This window comes from Chiloscyllium plagiosum, unplaced genomic scaffold (genome assembly GCF_037043375.1).
Source record: "Chiloscyllium plagiosum isolate Xiang-an unplaced genomic scaffold, Cpla_swu_hap1 HiC_scaffold_16, whole genome shotgun sequence".
Classification (NCBI taxonomy): domain Eukaryota; kingdom Metazoa; phylum Chordata; class Chondrichthyes; order Orectolobiformes; family Hemiscylliidae; genus Chiloscyllium; species Chiloscyllium plagiosum.
Window position 1 is genome coordinate 36,857,896 of NW_028270154.1, and position 10,912 is coordinate 36,868,807.

The following is a 10,912-nucleotide window of genomic DNA, read 5'->3' on the forward strand; positions in this document are numbered from 1 at the left end:
CAGGTGCAAGGAGCAGCCCAGCCCAACCCAGCCCAGGGCAGCAGGTATCAGCTCTTAAAAACCTTCAGATTGCGCTCCCTGCACCCCTCACCCTCTCCCCAACAGCCCCACTGCGAGCAGATGTGAGGGCACGTTTTCAAAACTGGCTTGCACCGCTGAAAAAAAAACAAGCCAAAGGAATGATGAAAATATCAGGAGAGCGAAACTAACTGGAAGATTCTTAACCAACAAGAAACATTGACCAAAAGGTATGGTGCATTCCTGATGACGAGCTGATGCGCCAAACGTCGACTCTCCTGCTCCTCCGTTGCTGCCTGACCCGCCGTGCTTTTCCAACACCATACTTTTTGACTCTGATCTCTAGCATCTGCAGTCCTCACTTTCTCCAAGAAACATTGACCTTCTACTCCCGGGCAGATTGTCATGGTTCTGTGTATATAAGTCACTTTCTAAGGGTATGGGATATATACGATACACATTTGAAAAAGGATACATATGCAGGGCTGTGGGCTAATTGCTAGCTCTGTCAAGGAGCGATATCAGGAATAGGCAGGAAAGTGGAGTTGAGGTAAGAATCAGGTCAGCTGTGATCTTATGGAATGGTGTAGCGGGTTTGAGGAGTTGAATGACCGAGTCATCCTAATTTGTATGTTTTTACATTCATAAATAATAGGTTAAATGATTATCTGCTATATTTGTGTGCTATTATGATGTTTAAAATTCATTCATGAGATGTGTGCATCACTTAATAAATGAACCCTCCTCTAATTACTAAAAGTGCAATAAAGAGGCAACTACATTGCTGTGGGTCTGGAGTCACATGTAGGCCAGATCAGGTAAGGACATTCAGGAACTAGATTGATTTTTACAACAATAGTTGGTGGTTACATGATCACCAGGTGTACAAAATAGTGAACAGTTATAACCTGTTGTGCTTAGCTTTGATGTCAATGCCTCAAAATGGGGCAGCAGTTTTATTGCCCAATAACCTGAAGGGAATCTGTTGTTGGATGCCCAAAGTAACTGTTTACGACAGGTATCTGGGACTTGAAATCACCAAATCAAGGACTCTAGTTGCTACTTTAGCCTGGAAATGGTGGGATATCGCGATGACTGCTGTATTATATGTTATGTTTTCAGATTTACATTTCAAAATAAAAAATGTAGGTCAGTTCCATGCAGGTTTCCTTTAGAAAACCAGTCAGAACGTTAGTGACCTAAGTTTATCAATTCCAATAAAGCACATGATTGCGGTCAAGTGTCTGGGAGGATTCCTGCCGTATTAGTAGATGATATTACTAAGTTTACTACAGACCAAAAAAAAACATTGGTTTTGTTTTTACTCTAGTAGAGAAGGTTCAAGGTCTGAGTTCAAAAAACTCAAGAGCTTAGTTCAGAAGGTAGAACCGTTTCTCCTTTTATTCAGAGAATCAGCAAAGGGTTGCTAGTTTGTGGAGCGTCCAAGCTGGGAGTTTGGAAAGAAGCCTTCAAGTTGTTAGAACTGTGAAAGCTAAAGCCTTCAGAATTATGAAAGGCTTGTGCCAGGAGATTTGGAAAGAAATAGTAAAATTGCCTCTGCTATCTAAGGAAACGAAATGGAGAGGATGCAGTTAAAACTTAAGGTGTTGAAAAAAGAATGAACTTTTTGTCGTATTGGTTTGTTTGATTTTTTTCTTTTTGTGTAGTAAATTATCACCTATTCTTAAAGGATATACACAACCTAGCTTTCAATGACTAATCTTCATGGTCACCAGCTATAGAAATGAAATACATAATCTCTCAAGTCAGCTTTCATTCTCAGATCTGACCTGTCAAGCATTACTATCTGCTGAGATTATAATGCTAAATAAAGGATATGCTCAGAACAATTCTTTGGATTATTAAAGCCAAAGAGGCCAAGTAGTGTAAGGTTGAATCTATTTTTGTGCGAGCAAGACAGTTCTGCTGTTAGTCCACTGAATACATGACAGCATCTCTGCTTCAGGAAGAGTCATGAACCTGGCTATGGTGAACTCAGTTTAAACATGAAAATGTCATTGAAAACTAAATAAGAATATAAAGCAGTAGCAGCTGAAATTTATATTTTTACACACCCAAAAACACAGGCAGCATAGACCCAGATCTCTGACTGGAATATTGCCATTGTGGCAATGTAGGCTGGAACTGGATTTTGGGACCATGCACAGGTTCTAACACAACTGACTCTGTGGGAATTAGCCAGGAGCTAAAACTTTGGATGAACAATTACCAGGTTCCTGGGACCATCTGAAAACATTTCCAACTCTGATTTACTTACATATGTAGATACCTAGGGAAAATTGTCCTAACTTCTGATTACCTATTACATTGAATTTCCACATCATTTTGCCATTGATCATCCTCTAACCCTCAGTTCCAACCCTGAAACCTCACTGCAGACCAGACATCCCATTCCCAACCTGACTCCCAGCAGAGCCCCCATAGAGACCTGGCACCCTTGAGGACCCTAGAGGCCCCAGCTGGCACCCCACCAACCTGACAATCTTCTCAGGGCAATTCAAGATTGCATGTATCCATCACCTCTGACCTGGGTTAATCCACCCAAATAATTATATGGTGGGAGGTCACACAATATTCCATTTCAAAATGTCCTGATTTAACATGATATGTTCATCAACATTGGTAGGAAGAATAGAAAACTAAAGTATTTTCAAGTAGTGTGAACATGCTGAATGTTGGGGTTTGGAGGGATTTGAGTGTACTTGTTTATGATGCTTGAAAACTGTATGTGATGTTATAGCAAGCAATTAAGATCTCAAATAGTATGTTTGCCTTTGTTGCAAGAGGTTGGAATCTCAGTAATAGCTTTGGTGATGCAATACCTGAAGTACTGTTGCCATGAGCAGATATCTGCACTAGAACTGAGTATATGCAGGTTCACCAAGTTTATTCTTGAGATGAAAGGGGTGGCCTATAAAGCCTGACTGAGAAGAATGGACTTAGACTCTAGAGAAATAAGAAGTGATCTCATTGAAACACATAAGGTATTGTAGGACAAATGCTGAGAGTCTCTTTTCATAGACTGGAGAGTCTTGAACAGAGGGAATAGTTTCATGATAAGGATTTCATTGATATAAGATTGAGTTGAGAAATTTATTCCGATGAAGGGTTACAAATCTTTGAAATTCTTTACTTCAGAAGATTACAGAGGCTTAGCCATTGAGTATATTCAATGCTGTGATCAATAGATTCTTGGGACTGAATTTTCTGGTGGGCATTGGGAACCTGATGATTGGCCCAAATGAACCAAACATATAGGCAGCTTACTCACTGGTACAGACTTTCAGGCAGTGTTCTCCTGATTGTCCACCTCTGCACTCATCATCATATTAATGATGTTACACAAGGTTCTAAGACTTCATGCCAAATAAAAGGGCCTGTAAAGGTTTCAGGTCTTTCGGCCTACCAGGAAAATTTAGCACTGCTAAGGAAAATGAGGGCATGAAGGCAACTCAGCATGGAGGCATCCTGCATAGATTCATGAATTAAAGAGACCCAAAGCCAGTAGGGACATCGGGATGGATGGGAAAGCCCTTCGCTTTGTGAGTGATTGATAAAGTTGCTGCATTTCTTCCCCGTATTGATTTTAGGAGGGGTCATTTTGATATCAGTCAAACACTTGAATTGTCATAGAGTGTCCTCTAAATTGGGCTTTAATTGAACCAATAAGCTATTGGCCTTGGTTCCTTGAAGCTAGGGAATTTGCCTGGAGGATATTATATGAGAGGAGAAAGATATAAAGGGACCTAAAGGGCAACTTTTTCATGCAGAGGATGGTATGTGTATGGAATGAGCTGCCAGAGGAAGTGGTAGGGGCTGGTACAATTGCAACATTTAAGAGGCATTTGGATGGGTATATGAAGAGGAAGTCTTTGGAGAGATATGGGCTAGGTGCTGGCATAAGGGACTAGATTTGGGTTGAGGTATTTGGTCAGCATGGACGGGTTGGACCGAAGGGTCTGTTTCTATGCTGTACATCTCTATGACTCTATGACTCTATGTGCTGGGGATCTAAATGGATATAGGCGAAAGTGGGTACTGCAGATGCTGGAGGTTAGAGTCAAGATTAGCGTGGTTCTGGAATAGCACAGTGTGTCAGGCAGCATCCAAGGAGCAGGAAAATCAACATTTCGGGCAAAAGCCCTGCATCAGGATCTCTAGCTTTTTTCATCCCATTATCCTAGAGCCTTGGAATGCATGAGAATTAAGAGGTATCAGACTTCAGTGGGAAATTGGAATTGAAATTGAAGATTGGTGGAGCAGATTCGAGGGGGTGTATTGTTTACTCTTCCTCCTATTTCCTATGTCCTTATGGTGCTGCATGGAAAACTCATGTACACTTCAATATCCAAACGTTTAGATGGTACTCTAAAAAGAGTTGTGAATATCAAGCTTCAGAAATGTTAGCAATACCATAAGAACAAACCTAGTAAGTGAATGTCTTGGAACTTCACTATCTCAACAGCGATAACTTTAGCAAAACTTAATGTCTATGCATAAATAAGGTTTCTGCGAAGTATCTACCAGTTACAGTAGCAATCTGGATGAAGCCATGCAATTTCAACCACTGCACAACTCAATGCATGCTCTGACTGACATGAAAAATTTTGCCCGTACTACTAAGGAACTGGTTGTTTCCCAGAAACATTATAATCTCTTTCAGTGATGTAAAATGTATCTTATAGAATAGGAGCGTCTTTGAAGAGTAATAAACTTGAGATTCTATAATTGGTGAGACATCAAAAAATGTTTTTGGAAAACTGGAGCCCTCATTCCACTCGTGCCACCCCCTTCCTGCTTCACCCACTTTAGTTGCTTCCTTACCTCAAGCCTGCTCAAGAACCTTCCAACGTTTTTGCTGAGGTAGTTTTCAGTCTTCACTGATGTGATTCCTTCTTACTCCCAACTGTACTAGGCTTTTGTATTTCTCCCAACCTCTCCAAGCATTTTTCCAATTACCCGCTATATCAATGTACACTTTCATACTTCTAATCGACTCCTGATGTGGTAGTTTTCCCTGATGATAATTTGCAAATGTGTCCACTGAAGTATTTTTCATATGTCCTCCTCTACCCATTTAGCTCTGTTCATTATCAACTTTTCCATCCCTTTCCCTCCCTACTGCACACTTCCCAGTGTTTGTACCCATGACCCCACTTGTCAACAGCCAGGTTTAATATGTCAAAGCATTTTCCATCTGGGGGGGTTAGGGCCTCTAGAGGAAATTAAATTTAATTTCAACCTGGGAATAATTATTTACATCTTCTCATTCTTTTATTTCAGAATCTGCAGGTATTTTGACCCCTTGCACCTTCAGAAGAATGGGCTGAGTTTCCTCATGCTGCTGATGCACAACTTCAATATTCCAAATTTCGAGTGTGAATTCTCACTGGAGCACATAAAACAAAATAACAAATCCAGCATTGTTCTGGATTGTTATGCAGTTTCATTGACTGATTATTATCTGTTGAAAGAACTCTTTAGAATAACAATTCTCCTTTTGTTCCATCATGTTTCTGTGAAGTTGAGCTAATATGTTTGTAATTTAAGAATAATTTAAAACATCACATACTTCCAATCTTGCAGTGAAAAGATGTTCAGAAGTCTCCAAAATCTTTATTATTCTTTTTCAGTTTTCAAAGAATGATCACAATTGCAAAAATGTTCTATTGTATTAAATTCTCAGACTGGAGAGAAATGAAACACAATTGCATTTGTTTTTGGGTTTTAATTCATGTTCTAAAATTGGAAAGATATGTTGAAATGCTGTTGCAAATATAAATGGAAGTTAACAAAGTGCTATTGGACTTTAAACATATTACTAGCCAGCTCTCCAAGCATTTCAATTACAACCACACTCTGAACTTTTATTTTAACCCTTAATAGTGAATCTTTGTTCTGATGTTTTAATTCTCAGTTATCTTCATAATTGTATTAACTTTGTATAACCAGGAACAAAATATTCTATAGCCACTTAAGTTCAGTTCTAACTTGCAATATTACTTTAAATTTATTATCTACACACCATCTGATATCACAGTTTGCAAAGAAACGCAAGCAGACACCATGCAATGGGGCACAATGGGAGTTCAAACTGAAATTATGCAAGGCAGAAGTGGGTACTGCAGATGCTGGAGATTACAGTCAAGATTTGATTCCTGATGAAGGGCTTTTGCCTGAAACATTGATTTTCTTGCTCCTCGGATGCTGCCTGACCTGCTATGCTTTTCCAGCATCACTCTAATCTTGACTGAGATTATGCAAGGTCAGCCTCCCACCATGTAAACTCAGACTGCTTCCATCTCATCTGTATGCTGCAGATATCAGCATGGAACAAGTTTCCTCCACAGTTGTTCTTTTATTCTTTCATGGGATGTAGGAATTGCTCTCTGAGCTGGCATTTGTTGCTCATCCCTAATTGCATCTTGAAGTGAAAGGTTTACTCAGGCCATTTCAGAGGAGATTAGAACCAACAACACTGCTATGGATCTGGAATCACATGTAAGAGCCAGATAAGGATATTGAGGTTCTACCTGTCTCCAGTGCTGCGAAGGATGAGACTTGTCTTGTTGCCATGGAATGCTTCAATAGTTGGACCATTTCGTATCACCTGTTATTTATGGTGAAATTTGCAAAGACCTTTGACCACAGGTCCGTCGGCAAGTGGTCAGCATTAGAACATAAGAACTAGGAGCAGGAGTAGGCCATCTGGCTCTTCAAACCCGCTCCACCATTCAATAAGATCATGGCTGATCTTTTTGTGGCCTCAGCTCCATTTGCTTGCCCTCTCACTATAATCCTTAATTCCTTTACTATTCAAAAAAATCTATCTTAGCTTTGAAAGCATTTACTGAGGAAGCCTCAACTACTCCAAAGCGTCCTGAGGGAAAAGGAGAGGGTGGGTCCTCTCGCATGGTTCCCTAAGCAGACTGTCAAAGTAACTTGACAGAATGCCTTGTTTCCAACAAACCCCAGGACATGGCTGTTGGTGAGAAGGGCATTACCTGTCAGATCCTTTATGTGCACCCTGTCAGTCTGTGCCACCGCAGCCGCCCTCGCAGCTTCAGGGGACGGCAGCCGAGACCATCACACACGTCCTTCTGGAATATGCCTATGCAAAAGAAGTCTGGAAAAAGATGCCATGGTTTTTGTTCCTGTTTGTCCTGAGCAGTTCCATGATGCAGGACTCTGTGCTCAATGCGGTGCTCCCTGGGACACACACTGAGACAAACATCGACTGTGCCTAAAGGACCATCAACTCGGTGAAAGATGCTCTTTGGTCTGCCCCGAACCTGTTGGTCTTCCAGAACCAGAGGTTGACCGCAACCAAGTGTGGCAGACTGGCACAATCAAGGTCTAGGACTATTTGCTGAGGGATGCACTAAAGCTTGAGGCAGCTGCCGGCAAGACGTAGTGGGGGTAAGACCACCATCTAAGATCTTCCTGCTGAAGGTAAATGGGGGTCTGTTCAGTTTTCAGACCCTCATGCTGCCTCAAATGTATGTAAATACAGTACTGTATATAAGAGAGGTCTATGGGTTCTTGGATAGAGTCAAACTCCAATGTTTGTTTTTTTCCTTGATGCGCTACTGTACAGAATGGAACTATGATTGTCAAATTGTAGTTATGATTAAATCAATACACAAAGATACTTTTAATGAATAAAAACGTGCAGAATTTTTTTAAAAACTAAGGATTTACTAGTAATTAGTATAGAAGATGGATGAGTCCTTCACTTGTAAGCAGGTTAATATATAGTAAACAATTCTGGAAATACAGTCAAAATAAAGGCCAGCAAAATCAATTCGTAATGAATCTGAAGGATTTTCACTGTCTGTTAAATAGCACTGGTATTCTTGCTGCTGAACAGATATTTAGCTGTGTGAGACTAAGATAGAGTGTTAACTAGAACAGTAGGGATCCAAGATGGCGACGGTCTGAGTGATATGCTGTGCTGGGCTCTGTGTCATATCCCCTGTCAAAGTGGACCTCTGCCCCACCTTGTTAACCACCCCTCGGAAAAAAATTGAAAATAAAAGGTTACTGAGCACCTGGAGCTGTTAGAATTGTGGTTTGACAGCTCTAAGATCAGGATGAAGGCGAATAAAAGAAAAGGGGCAAAAGGAGTACAGCAAGCTGGGCACTCCCCTATTGTGACGGGGGTGCTCATAGCCATTGCTCAAACCCCCGGGGCGGCCCTTTTCAATTTAATGGGGCAGCAGCATTTACTCTCGGAGTTTGCCAAACTCTGAGAAAAGATTAATGTAGCGATGGAGCCAATATCTGCCATGCTGAAGAAGCATGAGCAGGAGATTCAAACACTGGACCGAAGTAGTGAAGCAGAGGACTGCGGCATCAGAGACCATAGCGGAGGTCCCGGGAGGAAGGATCTGAACACTGGAAAACCAGGTTCGTGTCCTTCAGGAACAAGGGGACAATCTGGAAAACAAAAGTAGAAGAAAAAACTCGTGGGTCTCCCAGAGCGTGAGGAAGGTGAGGACTTCATTGGTATCCTAGAGAATTGGCTGCTGAAGATCCTGGGGCTGGAGTTGGAGTTGGGCCTGGTGAGTTTGGAGTGGGCCCACCAGATCGCAATGCGCAGGTCCTAGGGCGACTCCAGCACTGTAAAGAAATACAATTAGTGATTGAAACAGCAAGAAGACTGGGAACAGACTTTAATATACAAAGGATCAAGAATAATGTTTTTTCGAGACTTCTCAGAAGCCATAATTAAGAAGAGAAAGGCATTTGATGAAGTTCAGAGAAAATTAAGCGATCTGAACATTCAATATTCCTTGAGGTACCCGGCTGTGTTGCGTTTCACTCACGGAGGGATGGCATATAATTTTGATTCAGCAAAAAAAGGCAAAGGACTTTGTGAACTCTTTGAAATAAAGGACTTGGGTCAAGAGTGGGGAGTTTGCAGGGTAAGGTGGGAAGGGGCACCATTGTGGACAATGGTATAGCTTTTCTTTACTTTTTCTGCCCCTTTTTTTCTCCTCTCTCTACTTTTTGTGGTAATCGGTTTTATAGATTTTGTACTGCCTTGGTGTAAAATCTGATTTATTTATCATTTTGGTCGGTTGGTTATTGTTGGGTTTTTTTTTGCTGTGTCTTTTTGTTTTTGGATTGGGGGTGGCTATACCTGTGGTTAAGATGTATCGAGAAGAGGTGTGTGTGTGTGTGTGTGTGTGTGTGTGTGTGTGTTGTTGGGGGGGGGGTAGTCATGGGTGGCCATCCATTGTTAAGTCTCAGAATGTAAATAACATGTTTTCTTTATCTGTGTATTGCCTGGGACTGGGGTGCAGCCTCAGCTGGAAGGAACCAGGATGGTTGCAAGGATTGGGAGGATTGCCCCCTATGGGCAAGGGGAGAGATCGCTAATGAATTGTGGTTTATTTGGGTGATTGTTTGAGTTAAATGTAGTGGTTAGTTTTTTAGTTGTAGTAGTTTTTAGACTTTACAGAGCCAATGTCTTTTTCACTTGCTGCACCTCAGATAAGCTTCCTCCTCTTGGGAAACCATGGGCTGCCCTGGACAACCATGGCTAGTGATTTGTTCAGGTGGTGCACCTGGAATGTAAAAGGGAGCCATTCCCCCATTAAAAAAAAGGAAGATGCTGTCATGCCTTAGGAAGGAAAGGGCGATTTGTGGGCGGCACGGTGGCACTGCTGCCTCACAGCGCCTGAGACCTGGGTTCAATTCCCACCTCAGGCGACTGACTGTGTGGAGTTTGCACGTTCTCCCCTTGTCTGCGTGGGTTTCCTCCGGGTGCTTCGGTTTCCTCCCACAGTCCAAAGATGTGCAGGTCAGGTAAATTGGCCATGCTAAATTGTCCGTAGTGTTAGGTAAGGGGTAAATGCAGGGGTATGGGTGGGTTGCGCTTCGGCGGGGCGGTGTGGACTTGTTGAGCCAAAGGGCCTGTTTCCACACTGTAAGTAATCTAATCTAATCTAATCTCCACCCTAATGGAAGAGACTTTACTTTTTATTACAACCCACACAAGTGTCACACATGAATTGATATGTTCCTTATGCCGTTGGTTTGTTTGGACAGAACATTGTTGTGCAAAATTGGGAATATAACTATCTCGGACCATGCACCAGTGTATTTAGATGTTAAAATCAAAGATGGCGGAATAGATGCACGGCACCGATGCATGGACCCATTCCTGTCAAGGGATAGCAAAATTGTTGAGTACATTACTAGAGAGTTCAGGGCCTTCTGGAGCTTGGATACGGCCAGTAATCCAGCAATACTTTGGGAGGTCACTGAGGCATATTTACGAAGCCTGATCATTTCATATTCAACAACTAGAAGGAGGCAGAGGGAGGAGCAGCAACAGATGCTGGAGACCTGGCTGAAGGTAGCTGAGGAAGTATATTATAACAGGCCTTCATTAGTCCACCTGCAGTAGGTCAAGGCTCTCCGGGTTGCTCTTGACTCATTGCACACACAGGTGGTAAAAAAAGAAGTCTTCTTTGCGAAACAAAGATTGTTTGAATTTGCAAATAAGCCAGGCAGATATCTGGCATTTCTGGCCAGAAAGAAAAATGCTTCCCAATCCATTATGTCTATTAGAGAGAAGGCTGGCACAGTTACCCTGTGAGTTGTAAAAGATCAAAGATAGGTTTAGGGAATACTTTGCAGAGTCATACCGGTTGGAAGGCAGCGAAGATGGTGCAGTGAGAGTGCAGTCCATTTTTGAGAACCTAGACCTCCCCAGTATAAAAGCAGAACCGGTCTCCCCCATAAATGCACCTATGACGATACAAGAGGTGCAGGAAACAATAAAGCATCTCCAGGGCGGCAAGGAACCAGGGCCAGATGGATTCCTGACTGAGTTTTATAAGGAATTAATGATCAAATTGAA

The 10,912-nt window shown here is 42.0% G+C and overlaps 1 long non-coding RNA gene across 1 annotated transcript; it reads left to right on the forward strand.

The window, feature by feature from the left end:
- Positions 1 to 110: 110 nt before the first annotated feature.
- On the forward strand, positions 111 to 5,729 carry LOC148147516 (uncharacterized). The gene is made up of 2 exons (XR_015759724.1): positions 111 to 248; positions 5,323 to 5,729. It is a non-coding gene; the product is annotated as an uncharacterized LOC148147516 (long non-coding RNA).
- The last annotated feature ends 5,183 nt before the right edge of the window (positions 5,730 to 10,912 follow it).